Consider the following 16,802-nt stretch of genomic DNA (forward strand, 5'->3'; position numbering starts at 1 on the left):
AACGCTCTCCATGCATCTCAATGGACCCTTTCACACTGAGTCCTGCAAGCAGCATCTTTGGAGCAGCTTTGGGGCGCTGAAAAAAACGCTCCAATTAGCCCATCTCCATTGAAATGAATTGAAAGCGCTGTAAAAACGCCTTGCCCTTTCACACTGAGGCATTGCACTGGCAGAGCGTTGAAAAGTCCTGCAAGCAGCATCTTTGGAGCAGCTTTTGGGCACTGAAAAAAATACTCCAAAAACGCTCCTTGCCCTTTCACACTGAGGCATTGCACTGGAGGAGCGTTGAAAAGTCCTGCAAGCAGCATCTTTGGAGCAGCTTTTGGGCACTGAAAAAAACACTCCAAAAACGGCCCTCTCCATTGAAATGAATTGAAAGCGCTGTAAAAACGCCTTACCACACTGAGGCACTGCAAAAACACCCTATAAAGTTTGGGTCTTAGCGGTGCTTTACCAGCAGCACATTGGGATTGCAGATGAGGCTTCGCTCGAATAACGCTGGAAAAACGCTTGAATAACGCCCCAGTGTGAAAGGGGCCTAAGTGAAATAAAAACTGAATGAAAAAAATAACAACATTACAATTATGTCTATTATGAATGAGTTGGGAGTATATACCCGCATGACTTCAGGTTAAAAAAAGCGCCATCTAGTGGATAATTTTTTTTATTACCTATTAGGTGACCAAAACCAAAATACAGATTCTACTGATAATATACATTTAATAAATCCCAGTACAGTATGAAAAAACATTACAGTCAGAGATAGAAAAAAATATATAATGATTGTATAAGAAAATATTTAAAACCCAAAATGTCAGATTTAGGGGAGTAGAGTTATCTGAATAATTTGTACTATTAAAGATAGGAGGGAATATCTACAGTAAATAGTATCTAATTTTTATTTTATTTATTCTTAAAAGAATTATACGATTAGAAAACTTGGCACTATCTGTGGCTGCCCCAGAGTACCTGCACAGGTGATTAGGAGAAAAGTTCATACTTGGCAATACTCATATGGAGAAGTCCATGATTTAGTGTATCCCGATAAGCCAGCACACCAGAGGTGGACCACAGGTCCCAACGGACCCCCGTGACCCAAATACAAATACAGAAAAAGCCCACAGGCATTCCCAGGGAAGGGGGCAAAAATATTAACCCCTTCCCCCCAATCTGGGCAGCCAAATAACTAACTAACATACAATACAATAGGATTACTTACTTTACAAGGAGCACATAAATTAATAAAATAAAGACCCTTTATGGCCTTTCCAAAGGCCTCTTCTGCCTCATCCTTGTATGACAAAATCTCTGATGGCAAATGTAGCGTTCAGCAAAAATCCTGACCAGATATAAACTAGAATTCTCCCTGAGGGATTCTGGGAAATAAATGGTCTATCAGTGGAGACAGTGTTGCCCTTTAACATGTGACATTTAATTTAACACAACTATTTATAATCATTGTCATATATTCCTGACGAAAGCCACAAAGAATGAAGACTCCTCAGATCTCATATAGAAGAGTTAAAGCGGGGTTCCGGGCATAATTTTATTTTTTTTGCAAGCTAAAATTATTCACATTAAATAGTCTCTAAAACATATTAATAGCTCCCCAATCGTTCCAGAAATCATTGCAAACACTCGCCTTATATCCTCCAGCTCTGTGGCCGTATCCATCATATGTGTGGGCATGTGAAGCCCAGTACCATTTTCTTCCTGGTTTTCAGGGAGAGGTGCATGCTGGGCGATTTTTAGGCACAGTAATGCCCAGAGACTCCTGGGAAATGAGTGTCATCATTTCCCAGCAGGCAATGGGGTCTTAGGACAGGAAGTTGAACCACATAGGACCAGGAACTAGGCAGATTACGAACTCTGCCTAGTAACAGCCAGATAGAAGTGAGTAAAACATTTTTATTTTTATTTTTTTACATTAAAGGGAAGCTGTTAATAGAAAGTAAATTTTTTAGGGTAGAACCCCCGCTTTAAGGTCACCAACCCAGAACAACCAATAAAACCTCAGTTAACAAAAGATGTTAACTGATTGGCTTATATGATGGCATGTTCTGCCCACCATCATTTCAGACTGCCATCAGTTTCAGTATCCTTGGACTTATTTTGTGAAGAATGTGTAGTATAAAAAAAGGAAATCCTAAAAAAAAAAAAAAAAATCTCAATAGGTCAGGTATGGCAGGTTCCTGTCAGTAATGAAGCAGCAGGGAGTTATGCTTCACTACTCTTGTCAGTTCAATGTCAGAGCTATTAAATGCTCAATGTACTTTGGTAGATGGAAAATGAAAAAATTAAAGGCTGTCATAAAATAAATACCACATACAGTGCACGTGGCAAGAAATGATTCTTCTCTACTTATTGCAATGGTGGTATTTATTATTGTGCAAGCATTTACCTTTTAATATCAAGTATAATATCTCTCTTTCAAAAATGTATATAAGCTTTATTGGCAGAACCAAAAACGTGTTAGAATTGCCTAAGAAATATGGTTTGGATGTTGGAGGGGAGTCTGGGGACATTAGCAGGGGTAAGTGATAGTATAAAGAGGATATGGTGGGCAGTCCAGGACATTATCAGGGGTAAGAGATAATATAAAGGGGATAGGAGGTGATTCCAGGACATTGTCAGAGGTAAGTGATAATATAAAGAGGATAGAAGGTGAGTCCAGGACATTATCAGGGGTAAGAGATAATATAAAGGGGAGAGGTGAGTCCAGGACATTATCAGGGGTAAGTGATTGTGACGGTATTAGAATATCCCCATCAAACATTCCCTTCTTCCAATAAAGAAAGTCACCCCAATATTCCACGAGGAGGAATATTCCTGGGATCGCCCAATAAGCCACACATGAGTCAGAGCTTACTGCTGGAACAAGACAGACTTTAATGGTACAACACACAGCTTATATGTAATTAACAAAACTGTTACAATGACAATCTCCGCCCCCCCTCACACTGGGGGCTTCCATACAGATTATAGGCAAACACTTCGGAGTCGACCCTGAAGACACATTTCTTTAGATAATGACATCAGTGGAGTTAATTACTAGTTGTAACAGAATACGTTATCTATACAGCTTGGCCTCGCATATAGAAGAGATAATTACCACAATGAAGCAATCAGAATAATTAACATGAGCCACTTCTAATCACAGTAAACAGTAAACACAGGTCTCCTTCACACACACAATAGATCAATTACCCTTTGACATAGGGCTGGTTGGGTGAGGAACATTAACATTTCAACAGAGGAATGAGTCACACCTGAAATCACCTGTTACCTCTAACACACACACAATTACTAGCAGGGAGAATTACACTGAAGCATATCCTTCACAGTGATAATATAAAGAGGATAGAAGGTGAGTCCAGGACATTATCAGGGGTAAGAGATAATATAAAGGGGAGAGGTGAGCCCAGGACATTATCAGGGGTAAGTGATAATATAAAGAGGATAGAAGGTGAGTCCAGGACATTATCAGGGGTAAGTGATAATAAAAAGTGGATAGGAGGTGAGTCCAGGGACATCATCAGGGTAATGCCCTGTACACATGATCGGTTCATCTGATGAAAACGGACCGATAGATTTTTTCATCAGATATCCGATGAAGCTGACTTTCATCAGTCTTGCCTACACACCATCGGTTAAAAATCCGACCGTGTCCAACGCGGTGACGTAAAACACAATGACATGCAGTGAAAAAATTAGTTTCTGAGCATGCGATGACTTGATTCTGAGCATGCGTGGATTTTTGACCAATGGATTTCCCCACCGACGATTGTTTTTTTCTATCAGTTTGTTAACCATACAAAAAATTTAAAACAGGTTCTATTTTTTTTCACCGATGGGAAAAAAAATGATGGGGCCCACACACGATCGGTTCGTCCGATGAAAACGGTCCATCGGTCCGTTTTCACCAGACGAACCGATCGCGGGTACAGGGCATTAGGGATAATATGAAGGAAATTGAAGGTGAGTCCAGGGACATTATAAGGGTAAGGTCTAATATGAAGGAAATAGAAGGTAGGTCTACAGATATAACTAGGGGTAAGGGATAATATTATGGGGATAAGAGGTCCAGGGACACTATAAGGTGAAAGCGATCATATAAAAGGGATAGGAGCTCAGTCTAGGAACATTATTGGGGTAAATATAATATAAAGAAGAATAGGGGTAAGAGTAGGTCATTTATAAGTATCTCTCTCTTCCTTTGTTCCTGTGTCCCCCTCCACGTTTTAGCCTTAATGCTGACTGTAGATTCTCACTCACTGCTCACATCTCCCTGCATGCAGAGCCCCATCCCCCTATACATGGCATCCATGCGGGAGCTCTGGTCTGCCTGCAGTCTCGTATTTTCCCTCTGTTGGAACTCAGGGCCACCTTACTGCAGATCCGCACATTTATCTCACCACAGGGTTCACCTGAACTGTAAGTATTGGGTGTGGGGAAGGTGATGGTGGTCGAGGGTGAGACCTGCATTAAGGCGAGCTGATTTTGTAAATATTGCACTAATGGATGAACTGACTGATCATCTCCATCCCTGCACTACACTATACCCAGACTGGTCCTCTTCATCCCTGTACTACACTATACACAGACTGGTCCTCTCCATTCCTGTACTGCTCTATACACAGACTGGTCCTCTCCATCCCTGTACTGCTCTATACACAGACTGGTCCTCTTCATCCCTGTACTACACTATACACAGACTGGTCCTCTCCATCCCTGTACTACACTATACACAGACTGGTCCTCTCCATCCCTGTACTACACTATACACAGACTGGTCCTCTCCATCCCTGTACTGCTCTATACACAGACTGGTCCTCTCCATCCCTGTACTGCTCTATACACAGACTGGTCCTCTCCATCCCTGTACTGCTCTATACACAGACTGGTCCTCTCCATCCCTGTACTGCTCTATACACAGACTGGTCCTCTTCATCCCTGTACTACACTATACACAGACTGGTCCTCTCCATCCCTGTACTACACTATACACAGACTGGTCCTCTCCATCCCTGTACTGCTCTATACACAGACTGGTCCTCTCCATCCCTGTACTGCTCTATACACAGACTGGTCCTCTCCATCCCTGTACTGCTCTATACACAGACTGGTCCTCTCCATCCCTGTACTGCTCTATACACAGACTGGTCCTCTTCATCCCTGTACTACACTATACACAGACTGGTCCTCTCCATCCCTGTACTACACTATACACAGACTGGTCCTCTTCATCCCTGTACTACACTATACACAGACTGGTCCTCTCCATCCCTGTACTGCTCTATACACAGACTGGTCCTCTTCATCCCTGTACTGCTCTATACACAGACTGGTCCTCTCCCTCCCTGTACTGCTCTATACACAGACTGGTCCTCTCCATCCCTGTACTACACTATACACAGACTGGTCCTCTCCATCCCTGTACTACACTATACACAGACTGGTCCTCTCCATTCCTGTACTGCTCTATACACAGACTGGTCCTCTTCATCCCTGTACTACACTATACACAGACTGGTCCTCTTCATCCCTGTACTACTCTATACACAGACTGGTCCTCTCCATTCCTGTACTGCTCTATACACAGACTGGTCCTCTTCATCCCTGTACTACACTATACACAGACTGGTCCTCTTCATCCCTGTACTGCTCTATACACAGACTGGTCCTCTTCATCCCTGTACTACACTATACACAGACTGGTCCTCTCCATCCCTGTACTGCTCTATACACAGACTGGTCCTCTCCCTCCCTGTACTGCTCTATACACAGACTGGTCCTCTTCATCCCTGTACTGCTCTATACAATGACTGGTCCTCTTCATTCCTGCACTACTCTATACAATGACTGGTCCTCTTCATCCCTGCACTACTCTATACACAGACTGGTCCTCTTCATCCCCATACTGCTTTATACACAGACTGGTCCTCTCCCTCCATGTTCTACTCTATACACAGACTGGTCCTCTTCATTCCTGCACTACTCTATACAAGACTGGTCATCTTCATCCCTGCACTACTCTATACAAGACTGGTCATCTTCATCCCTGCACTACTCTATACACAGACTGGTCCTCTTCATCCCCATACTGCTTTATACACAGACTGGTCCTCTCCCTCCCTGTACTACTCTATACACAGACTGGTCCTCATCATTCCTGCACTACTCTATACAATGACTGGTCCTCTTCATCCCTGCACTTCTCTATACACATACTGGTCATCTTCATTTCTGCACTACTCTATACACAGACTGGTCTTCTTCATTCCTGCACTACTCTATACAAACACTGGTCCTCTTCATCCCTGCACTGCTCTATACACAGACTGGCCCTATCCATTCCTGTTTTACGCTATACACAGACTAGTCACCTGATCCCTGTATTGTTCTATACAGAGACTGGCCCTCTCCATCCCTGTACTGCTCTATACACAGACTGGTCCTCTCCATCCCTGTACTGCTCTATACACAGACTGGTCCTCTTCATCCCTGTACTGCTCTATACACAGACTGGTCCTCTCCATCCCTGTACTGCTCTATACACAGACTGGTCCTCTTCATCCCTGTACTGCTCTATACACAGACTGGTCCTCTCCATCCCTGTACTGCTCTATACACAGACTGGTCCTCTTCATCCCTGTACTGATCTATACACAGACTGGTCCTCTCCATCCCTGTACTACACTATACACAGACTGGTCCTCTCCATCCCTGTACTGCTCTATACACAGACTGGTCCTCTCCATCCCTGTACTGCTCTATACACAGACTGGTCCTCTCCATCCCTGTACTGCTCTATACACAGACTGGTCCTCTTCATCCCTGTACTGCTCTATACACAGACTGGTCCTCTCCATCCCTGTACTACACTATACACAGACTGGTCCTCTCCATCCCTGTACTGCTCTATACACAGACTGGTCCTCTCCATCCCTGTACTGATCTATACACAGACTGGTCCTCTCCATTCCTGTACTGCTCTATATGCAGACTGGTCCTCTTCATCCCTGTACTGATCTATACACAGACTGGTCCTCTCCATTCCTGTACTACTCTATACACAGACTGGTCATCTTCATCCCTGTACTGCTTTATACACAGACTGGTCCTCTTCATCCCTGTACTGTTCTATACACAGACTGGTCCTCTTCATCCCTGTACTGCTCTATACACAGACTGGTCCTCTCCATCCCTGTACTGCTCTATACACAGACTGGTCCTCGCCATCCCTGCACTGCTCTATACACAGACTGGTCCTCTCCATCCCTGTACTGCTCTATACACAGACTGGTCTTCTTCATGCCTGTCCTGTTACAGTGACCACCAATGTGAGGGGGGCTTTATACTGGCCATCAATGTTAGGGGGAATTTGCACTGACCACCATGTAACGGGGGATTTTACGCCACCCACCAATAGAAAATAGGTATTTCTATGCTGACACCAATGTAATTAGAACTTTTACACTAACCACCAGTGTAAGGGGGAACATACAATGTTCTCCATGTAAGGAGGAGTTTACACTGACAACCATTGTCGAGGAGATTTGTACTGACCACCAATGTTAGGTGACACTTCTACACCGACCACCAATGTTAGGGGGGATTTACACTGACCACCAGTGTAAGGGCAATTCTGCACTTACCACCAATGTAAATGGAAATGTACACTGATCACCAATGTTATGAAGAATTTACACTAACAACCAATGTAATGGGGGGGGGGGGGGGTTTACATCAACAGCCAACAAAGGGGAATTTCTACACTGGCCATCAATGTAAGGGGTATTTACACTCACCACCAATTTAAAGGGGGCTTCTAAATGGAACATTACATTGGTAGAATCCCTCACTATATACTTGCCAAAGATTTCCAGCTTTGCGCTACATGATTCCGAATTTGCCACACTGCCTCCTAACTAATCCCCCCCCCCCCCCCAGGATCTTGGGCTTAATGACTATAGTTGTAGGCAGAACTTTCAAGCATGCCCCTTTACCTCCCCAGTGGGCAGCATTCAGCAGAAGAGATGGTGGATAGGACCTCAGGGGGACATGATATACATATGAATGCCGCCTCTATTTACATATCAATGCCGCTGTCTGTGACTATTTACATATTAATGCTGCTGCTATTTACATATCAATGCAGGTTATTTACATGTAATCACAGGGTCTGCAGGTGAGTCATCTGTACACGGCAATAGGGCAGAGCTAGGCAGCAGCAACAGAACTTTACACTGAGATATCGGGACACAGCACAGGACTAAAACTTCAAGGGATAAGGGAATTTAAACTGGGATAATTGGCAACGTATGAGGCAAGTTGCTTTGGGCCCCACAACAATGACACAGTCAAACAACTTACCAGTAAATAGGTCTAGAGTGGCCAATGCATTCGGGCATAAAGGGGAACTGAAAAAAAAAATAATGAAAAACCAACAGCTACACATACTGCAGCTGCTGACTTTTAATAAATGGACACTTTTAATAAATGAAACTGTCTTGGAGTCCAGTGAAGTCAGCACCCACAGGACACAAAATGGAGGGGGGAGGGAAATGCACTACTTAATTATTTTTTCCACACAAATAAAGCTTTCTTTCGGGGGTATTTGCATACCACTGGGTTTTTTCATTTTAATTTTGTAAACAAAAATTATCAAACATTTTGAAAAAAAAAAAAAAAATCTTTGTTTTCTGCTATAAATCATCTACCAATAATAATAATAATAATATATTTATATATATATATATATATATATATATATATATATATATATATATATATATATATATTTTTTTTATTTATTTATTTTCATACATTGCAGTCCAACCAGAAGTGACGGTTCTGTTGGCCGGAGAACCTGTCGTGGTCAGAGGTAGAGGGGAAGCTTGCGTCACTAAGGGACCATCCACCTTATTACCAGGGACCACAGTGAGTAACTGAAGCAAGTACCGGAGCAGTATTCTCGCCAACCGGGGACAGCGAAGGATTGGGATACTTCAGCAGGTGTCAAGCCAGGGACCTAGCCAGCGGAGGTGACGCTTGCAGAGCAGCCTTGTGTGTCAAGCCAGGGACCGAGCAGGCTAGTGGGGTGAAGCTTGAGAAGTATCGGGAGTGCCAAGCTAGGGACCCCAGGACCATTTTTAAGGCAGGGCAAAAGGGGCATCGTTGTTATGGGACCCAAAGCAGCTGCCCCATACTTGCCAACTATCCCAGTTTAAATTCCCTTATCCCTTGAAGTTTTAGTACCGTGCTGTGTCCCGATATCTCAGTGTAAAGTTCTGTTGCTGCTGCCCAGCTCTGCCCTATTGCCGTGTACAGATGACTCACCTGCAGACCCTGTGTTTACATTTAAATTACCTGCATTGATATGCAAATAGCGGCAGAATTAACATGTAAATTGTTGTGGATCGCAGCATAGATATGTAAATAGCAGAGGTATTCACATGTATATCATGCCATCCTGAGGTCATATCTACCATCACTTCTGCTGAATGAATGCCCACTGGGGAGGTAAAGGAGCATGCTTGAAAGTCCTGCCTACAACTATAGTCATTAGTGACATCAGCCTATTCTGCAAATGTAAGCAAATTGGAGGTGAAACCCTTCTTCAAAATAACATGGTGCCACAGCACACTAAATTTTGGTGCATGTGAAAACGCACATCTCAGGCGATGCATGAGGGTGTCATTAACAATAAATGGCACTGCTGCGTATCTGCTAAAGGGCAGCATGTTTCAGGAAAGCGATTTTGCATGTATTCCCGAAACACACAAATGTGAACACATGCTAAATGTCTAATGCCGCGTACACATGGTCGTTTTTTGTGATGAAAAAAAAACATAGTTTTTTATCATGATAAAAAAACAACGTTTTTCAAACTTCATTTTAAAAAACGACGTTGCCTACACACCATCGTTTTTTCAAAATGCTCTAGCAAAACGTGGTTACGTACAACACGTACTACGGCACTCTGTTCCATTCAAGCTTGCGTCATAACTTGCTTCTAAGCATGCGCGGGTTTAAAAACGTTGTTTTAAACGTAGTTTTAGCCCACACACTATCATTTTTTATGACACAAAAAACAACGTTTTGAAAAACGACATAAAAAATTGAAGACATAAAACGATGTTTTCCCCGCACACGGTCATTTTAAATGACGTTTTTAAAAATTTCGTTTTTTTTTCATCACAAAAAATGACCGTGTGTACGCGGCATTAGTTACATTGGTGATCAGTGTAAATCTTCTCATTACATTGGGGCTTGGTGTACAATCCTTTCATTCACACTAGTGGCCAGTGTGAAAGTCCCCCTTACATTGGTGGTCAGTGTAAATCCCTCTTTACATTGGTGGTTACTGTGAATGCTCCTGTTACATTAGTGGTCAGTGTAAATCCCCAATACATTGGTGGCCAGTGTAGAAACTCCACTTTATATTAGTAATCGTTAAAAAATCCAAACTTGCATTGGTGGTCCATGTAGAAGCCCCCTTTAAATTGATGGTGAGTTTAAATCCCCTTACATTGGTGGCCAGTGTAGAAATTCCCCTTTACATTTGTGGTCAGTGTAAATTCCCACTAACATTGGTGGTCGGTGTAGAAGTGCCACCTTACATTGGTGGTCAGTACAAGTGTAAATTCCTCCTTACATGGAGGTCATTGTATATTACCCCTTTCACTGGTGGTTGGTGTAAATGCTCTTATTACATTGGTGTCAGTGTAGAAATCCCTCCTTTCTGTTAATGGGTGACATAAAATCCCTCGTTACATGGTGGTCAGTGCAAATTCCCCCTCACATTGGTGGTCAGTGTAAATCCCCCCTTGCATTGGTGGTCATTGTAAATTCCCCATTACATTGGTAGAATCCCCCACTATATACTTGCCAAAGATTTCCAGCTTTGCGCTACATGATTCCGAATTTGCCACACTGCCTCCTCCAACCAATCAACACGCAGAAGTCATGTGCTGTAAACTAGAAAATAAACAGTGAGCCATAATGTGTGCTGTAACCTCTAGCATAAGGTGACCAGACATCCCCGGTTTCAGGGGACAGTCCCCAGATTGAGGACACTGCCCCCAGACCAAGTCTGTCCCCGGTTCTGTCCCCGGATTGGATTTAAACAGGGGCTGGGGCAATTTCAAAGACAGTGCAAAATAAAAACAAATAAAAACTGAATTACACCCCCCCCCTGCTCCGCCTCTCCTACTAGCTTAGGGGGGGGGGTGTAGTTTTTGTAGTTTTTTCCATTATCTGTGCCCCTTTCTGATGATCATGTACTGGTCAGAGTGAAGGGAATACAGAAACATAGGTATAATTCAATACAGAGACAAAGTTCACCAGGGCTGTGGAGTCGGAGTCGGAGTCGAGGAGTCGGAGTCGGGGGAAATTTTGGGTACCTGGAGTCGGAGTCGGCAAACAATGCACCGACTCCGACTTCGACTCCTACTAAATTTAGATTGGAATAAAAAAAAAATAAGCACGTTTAAATGTCCCAATTCACAAAAAGTTATAATTAATGACTTCTCTACTGTAAGAATAAAGACCAATGCATGCAGTGCCTCACGTAACCGCAAAATGAACACGTTAAGTGACCGTGAAGAAGCATGCTTTTCATGTGCTTCACTATATGGCACACAACGCACAATTAGGAGCTGCAATACTTATACTTTCCATAGTGTTGTGTTCTGCTTTTACAGCAGGACACGATGTTTACACAATACAATAGCATGTTAGGTTTCAAACAACACGTATACTATTTTGCCTGCAGGTAATTCTATTGTCTTCAGTAATGATACACTAATATCAGATAATCTGGTATTTCCTGATAACAACCACATTCTTGTTATGTTTATGGTGCTAACTGCAGGCTACAATCTTATCAATCTAAGTTAAATGCCATCTACACATTCTTCTGCGGTCTTCTCTATGTAGGCATACAAATAAATGATTTCAAATTTATTCTAGTTAAAAACATAAAGGGGTACTCTTTCAGAACCTTACACTTATATGTCAGCAACAAACATAGGATAGGTGGTTTAACCCTTACCCACCCCCATTTGCCATGGTCGGGGTTTTCCTTTAAAGTCCCATTCAACTCTATGGGAAATACATCTTACTTCATAACTTCCAAACGGCTGTACATATTTCGATAACACTTGGTCACATGTTACTTATATGTCCACTTAAACTATAGGATAGTTAATTTATCCCTTAACTACCCCCATTTGTGAGGGTCGGGGTTTTTGTTTAAAGTCCCATGCAAATCAATGGGAAATGTATGTTCCCACATAACTTCTGTACGCCTGGAGATATTTCAATAATACCTGGTACACATATTACTTATATGCCAAATAAAAATATATGACAGTTAAATTAAATTAAGATAAAAGGTGCTGTCAGTGCAGGATACGGGTGTGCAGATGGAGAGCACTCTCAGTGCAGGAAGTGGTGTGCAGACAGAGGGCGCTCTCAGTGTAGAATACTGGTGTGCAGACAGAAAACACTCTGAGTGCAGGATACAGGTGTGCAGACAGAGGGCGCTCTCAGTGTAGAATACTGGTGTGCAGACAGAAAACACCCTCAGTGCAGGATACAGGTGTGCAGACAGAGGGCGCTCTCAGTGTAGAATACTGGTGTGCAGACAGAAAACACCCTCAGTGTAGAATACTGGTGTGCCGACAGAAAACACTCTCAGTGCAGGATACAGGTGTGCAGACAGGGGGAGCTCTCAGTGTAGAATAGAGGTGTGCAGATAGAAAACGCTCTCAGTGCAGGATACAGGTGTGCAGACAGAGGGCGCTCTCAGTGTAGAATAGAGGTGTGCAGATAGAAAACGCTCTCAGTGCAGGATACAGGTGTGCAGACAGAGGGCGCTCTCAGTGTAGAATAGAGGTGTCATAGGCGCACCTCATGGTGCAGATTACCCCTGTTTGGACCCCTGATATTTCACCAATGGAGTTTAAAAAAAAAAGGAATTTGAAAAAAAAAAAATAATAAAAATAAAAACTATCAACATCGTCCACTGCCATGCTGACACCAATATCTGCCCTACTGACACTGTCAGTATACTGTATATACACATGCACATATGCATATTTGTTTGAGCTTTAAGGTGCATACCTTAATGCAATAGGCTGTGCACACCTATAAAGGTGTACAGATAGAGCACTCTCAGTGCAGGATACAGGTATGCAGATAGGTATGCTCTAAGTGCACAATGCAGGTGAGCAGATAGAGGGCCCTGTCAGTTTAGAATGCTGGTGTGCACATAGAGAATGTTGTCAGTGCAGGATACAAGTGTGCAGATAGAGGGCGCTGTCAGTGCAGCATACAAATGTGCAGATAGAGGGCGCTGTCAGTTCAGCATACTGGTGTGCAGATAGAGGGCACTCTCGATGCAGGATACAGTTGTGCAGATAGAGGGTGCTGTTGATGAAAGATACAGGGGTGCAGAGAGAGAGAGCACTCTCAGTGTAGGATATTGGTTTGCAGATAGAGGGCACTCTCAGTGCAGGATACAGGTATGCAGATAGGTATGCTCTAAGTCAGTGCCGGCCCAAGACACTGTGCTGCCTGGGACCAAGAATGAAATGCTGCCCCCCCACCCCCAGAAAAAAAATCACGCCAACCAAAAGGCCCCCACATTCATTATTTTATATCATAATAACTAAAGGGGACCCGTCGTGGCTCTACACATGTATAAAGGAGTATAAAGAGGACCTGTCATTGCTCTATACATGTATATAGGACTATAAAGAGTACGTGACATGGCTCTATACATGTATAAAGGAGTATAACGAGGGCCTGTCATGGCTCTATAGATGTATAAAGAGGACCTGTCGAGACTCTTTACATGTAAAGGAATTAAAGAGGACCTGCCATGGCTCTATAAATGTATATAGGAGTATAAATAGGACCTGTCATGGCTCTATACATGTATAAAGGAGTATAATGAGGGTCTGTCATGGCTCTATAGATGTATAAAGAGGGCCTGTCATGGCTCTATACATGCATATAGGCATATAAAAGGACCTGCCATGGGCTCTATACATGTATCCAGGAGTATAAAGGGACCTGTGAATTGCCGGCGGCCACAATGTCTTTTGCGCAAACTAATCAATGTACGCTAATTGTGTTTTTATTTTGGTACCAAAAATATGTAGAAGAATACATATTGGCCTAAACTGAAGAAAATAGTTTATTTTTCTAAATTTTGGGGATATATATTATAGCAAAAAGTAAAACATTTATATATATTTAGCACAAAAAAAAAAAAGAGGTGATCAAATATCACCAAAAGAAAGCTCTATTTGGGGGAAAAAAAGGACATCAATTTTATTTGGGTAGCGGAGCTGGCGGAACGGGCTGGCGGGCATCAGTATGCTGCCCCCCTAAAAGTGCTGCCTGGTACCCATGGTACCACCCGGTCCCATCATAGGGCCGGCCCTGCTCTAAGTGCACAATGCAGGTGAGCAGATAGAGGGCCCTGTCAGTCTAGAATGCTGGTGTGCGCATAGAGAGTGTTGTCAGTGCAGAATACAAGTGTGCAGATAGAGGGCGCTGTCAGTGCAGCATACAAGTGTGCAGATAGAGGGAGCTGTCAGTTCAGCATACTGGTGTGCAGATAGAGGGCACTCTCGATGCAGGATACAGTTGTGCAGATAGAGGGTGCTGTTGATGCAAGATACAGGGGTGCAGAGAGAGAGAGAGAGAGAGAGAGAGAGAGAGATACAGGTGTGCAGATAGAGGGCGCTCTCAGTGTAGAATACAGGTTTGCAGATAGAGGGCGCTCTCAGTGTAGAATACAGGTGTGCAGATAGAGGGCGCTCTCAGTGTAGAATACAGGTTTGCAGATAGAGGGCGCTCTCAGTGTAGAATACAGGTGTGCAGATAGAGGGCGCTCTCAGTGTAGAATACAGGTGTGCACATAGAGGGCGCTCTCAGTGTAGAATAGAAGTGTGCAGATAGAGGGCGCTCCCAGTGTAGAATAGAGGCGTGCAGAGTGCTCCCAGTGCAGTGTACAGGTGTGAAGATAAAGGGTGTTGTATCAGATCAAGGGTGCAGGGTGCTGTCTGTGCAGCAGAGGGCGCTGCTGTTGTAGAATTTAGGTCAGCAGGCAGAGGGGACTGTCAGCACTGTATATGAGGTAGCAGGTAGGATGTGTTATGTGTGTGTGTGTGTGTGAGCATGTTACATATACTGTAATGTATAGAAATATTTATATACAGTATAAGATATATGAGTTGTTACTGTATATATATATACTGTATATGTGTTGTTAGATTTATTGCTTTTCACAAATGTCTCAAATTGTGTATAGATTAGGTGTGTACATTAGGCGTGTACATTAGGTGTATGAGCAGATTTGGGCACTGTTTGTCACATATGTACAGTATGCTCTCAGTATGACTGATACGTGTACTATATAGACAGCCGTCACATATGTTTGGTATGTATGATGTTTGTAGGCAGCTGTGCCATAAATGTAAAGAATTATTATCATGTATTATTATAAGGATAATTCTAATCATTCTGTACATGGTAATGTTCTATACAACATATACATATGTAACATATAAGAGTGGATGTCACATGTGTTAGTGACTGTCATGCTTTTGTCTGGAAGCATCAATTCATGTGAATATAACCACAGTCACATGATCATAATGATCACCCAACAATAAAGGGAAATGTCACAAACAAGGATCATGCCACATGTATGTAATGTACAGGCAGTCATCAGACATACTCATACAGTACATGTGATGCATTGTATGGGGGACACCCCCAGTTCAAGATCCCCCATCTGCTGCCTGTCCAGCTTCCTGCCCGCTCTGCATTCTCACAACTCCAAATAAGTGGAGAGAGGAGACTGAGAGGAGCAGCAGCAACTGATCTCAGCAGCTAAAAATACTTCCAGCCAGAGCTCAGAACGTCTTCCAGAGACCCCCAGAGATCGACCCCCACCTGGAGATTCCCTCTATCCCGTGTGTATGTGAAGACCACCGTATCTGTATTGCAGCCAGAAATCCACAACTCAGTGTTTGATTGAGACCCCCGGAGATCGACCCCCACCTGGAGATTCCCTCTATCCTGTGTGTATGTGAAGACCACCGTATCTGTATTACAGCCAGAAATACACAACTCAGTGTGTGAAAGAGACCCCCGGAGATTGACCCCCACCTGGAGATTCCCTCTATCCTGTGTGTATGTGAAGACCACCGTATCTGCATTACAGCCAGAAATCCACAACTCAGTGTGTGATAGAGACCCCTGGAGATCGACCCCCACCTGGAGGCCTCCAAAAGGTAAACTGAGGAGATCTAAATCTGTATGGATTGCAGAATATGTGTAGATTGGAGACCCCCAGGAATTAAGGATTATAGATTGCAGAATGTGTGTAGATTGGAGACCCCCAGGAATTAAGGATTATAGATTGCAGAATGTGTGTAGATTGGAGACCCCAGAAGCGCCAGATTATGGATTGCAGTATTCTGTAGATTAGAAACCCCCAGGATACAAGGATTATAGATCGCAGTATGTATGTAGATTGAAGACCATCAGGAATTAACGATTATAGAATGCAGTATGTGTGTATATTGGAGACCCCCAGGAATTAAGGATTATAGAATGCAGTATGTGTGTATATTGGAGACCCCCAGGAATTAAGGATTATAGAATGCAGTATGTGTGTATATTGGAGACCCCCAGGAATTAAGGATTATAGAATGCAGTATGTGTGTAGATTGGAGACCCCAGAAGTGCCAGATTATGGATTGCAGTATTCTGTA

The 16,802-nt window shown here is 43.2% G+C and overlaps 1 protein-coding gene across 5 annotated transcripts in view; it reads left to right on the plus strand.

The window, feature by feature from the left end:
* Positions 1-15,854: 15,854 nt before the first annotated feature.
* ABCC9 (ATP binding cassette subfamily C member 9) overlaps positions 15,855-16,802 on the plus strand; it is a 155,808-nt gene continuing 154,860 nt past the window's right edge. For all 5 annotated transcript variants that reach the window (XM_040345434.1, XM_040345437.1, XM_040345433.1 and 2 more), the window contains exons 1-2: positions 15,855-16,200; positions 16,309-16,319. The gene's annotated coding sequence lies outside the window, so the exon portion shown is untranslated. The remainder of the gene's footprint in view (positions 16,201-16,308; positions 16,320-16,802) is intronic.

Source organism: Rana temporaria, chromosome 3 (assembly GCF_905171775.1).
Source record: "Rana temporaria chromosome 3, aRanTem1.1, whole genome shotgun sequence".
NCBI lineage: Eukaryota > Metazoa > Chordata > Amphibia > Anura > Ranidae > Rana > Rana temporaria.